The sequence below is a fragment of the Neophocaena asiaeorientalis genome, unplaced genomic scaffold (genome assembly GCF_003031525.2).
Source record: "Neophocaena asiaeorientalis asiaeorientalis breed wild unplaced genomic scaffold, Neophocaena_asiaeorientalis_V1.1 scaffold43, whole genome shotgun sequence".
Classification (NCBI taxonomy): Eukaryota; Metazoa; Chordata; class Mammalia; order Artiodactyla; family Phocoenidae; genus Neophocaena; species Neophocaena asiaeorientalis.
Window position 1 is genome coordinate 7524257 of NW_020173674.1, and position 2168 is coordinate 7526424.

Consider the following 2168-nt stretch of genomic DNA (forward strand, 5'->3'; position numbering starts at 1 on the left):
GCATGCGTGTGGGGGTAAGGGCGTCAATCAGGCTGGGAGCAGGTGCTGCATTTAATTTGATTGGCTAATTAGCCCGCGCATGTTAATTATCTCTATTACCCAGTGAGGAGAGGCAGTGGCAAAGCTATATATAACTGCGATAGTGTTTGGAGAGAGAAGGGACTGCTTGCCTGGAACACCTCCCTCCCTGGGGCAGCCCTTGGAGGGGTGCTGGGGCAGGACACTTGAGACCCTCTTGGAGCCTGTAGGAGTCGGGGGGCAGCAGTCAGAAGGAGCTAGATGGAAGGACCTGAGAGCTGGATTTGGAGGGTCTCTTGGAGATGGCTCCCCAAACTCTCTCTGTTGCCAGCCTCCTGAGGCCTTCTCTGCCCCATCTTCTTTCTGCATACATATCACTCCAACCATCCTGCCCTCCCGTGACTCTCTGCTCACCCCCCTCACTCTGGCCTTTTAGGGGGGTCCCTAGGTTTCTCTCTCCCCCTTCATACCCCAACTTCCTCCCATGTAGGGAGGAACCACACCCATCCAACCTTCTCTCTCTCCAAGTCACCCCTCTTCTCTTCTTTTGGTTCACACCTCTCTGAACCACGACTGTGGCTGCCCTGCCCTTTGTCTCTTTCGTGGAGTTGCTGGAGTCAGACCTATGTGGATCTAAGTCCCTGTTCCCTGCTGACTGGCTGTGTGACCTTGGACAAGTCCCTAGACTTCTCTATGTGGGCTTCCCCAATGGTTAATGGGAATAATGGGACATCCCAGACTGATTAAGTAAAATGACATTTGTAAAAGTGCTCAGCACCCAGGGCCTTGACAAATGCTGTTGGAATTTGGAATTTAATTTTCTCTATCTTCTCATTCCTTTTCTCCCCATCAGGCCACCTTTCTCCTCAATTACTCTTCCTTTTCATGCGATTTCTCTTCTTCCTCTCCACGCTCCCCTTCAGTCTTTCCCTGTCTCTTCCTAAACTATGGTCCTTCTCTGCTTCTCTCTCAGGCTTCTCCCCACCTCTTTCCCTTCCTCCCTCCCCAAAATAAAATCAATGCAATATTCAGGAGGGTTGTTGGATATAAATAATTACGACTCAGAGTTTAACGAGATGCAAATTCCCCTCCCCGGCGTGGGGTATAAATTGCTCTCTGACAGCCCGTTACAAGGGTAATCATTTCAGAAAGGCAATTTTATGCAAATGAGGCTGCCTGCCTCCTGGTGGCTCCCCCAGCCCTGGATGAGGAGGAGGGTGGAACTGAGGGGTGAAGAGAACCCAGTTATCGGAGCAGGTCTCAGGCTGAAGACTGGGAGCTGGAGGTTGAGGGTGACAGACATTTAGGTTCAGGAACGACCTGGGCTGGTGAGCAGGAGGTTGGGGCCCAGGAAGGGGTGAGTGTGGTTTTGGGGTAAGTGGAGACACGGAATCAGACGCCTGTCTCTTTGCATGGATGGAGAGGGCTTGGGGTCTGGTTGCCTGGGTCCTGGCTGGTTTCTCTCCCTTGCCCCCTTCCAGCCAGGTTACCCAGTGATACCATTGACAAACTGGCATTTAATTAATCCTAATGAATTATTTAGCAACTTCATTATCCAGCATCAGGAACTGATGAGAGAGAGCCGTGGCTGGTGGTGGGAGCCACGCACAGGGGTTGGGTGTCTCAAAGAGGAAGGGGCTGTGGTCACCAGCTGAAGGAGTCTTTAGGCCTCATCCACAGGAGCTGGCCCTGGTCCTGATGGGGGGCGGGGGTGAGGGCATCTGGGTTGGGCTCCTACTGGACACGAAGGTGTTACCTCCCTACCTGTCTACATCTTAAATCAATAATGCCCCTAGCGAGTGTCATCTCCCCCGCCCCCAGGGTTGAGCCCCCAGTACTCCCGTCATGGTGGTGTCTCTTGTTTTGAGACCCTCTCCAGGTCAGGGGTGGCTCCTCCAGTCCTAAAGGGAAACAGTTGAGCTCTTGCTGGTGTGAGGGGGGAGCCAGACACCGACACCTCCCCTCCTCCGAGCCCCTCATTAACACTTTCCTCTCCATTTCCCTGCAGGCATCCCTCCCCCATCTTCCGTCGGAGCCCGCAGCGGGGGAGGGGCGCCTCCGCCTCAGTCCGTGGAAGCCGGCACCTGGGCTTCTGCTCGCCTCGCCCTGCGGCCGGGCCCATGGCACTGTGAGCCGGCGAGGGAGCCCCG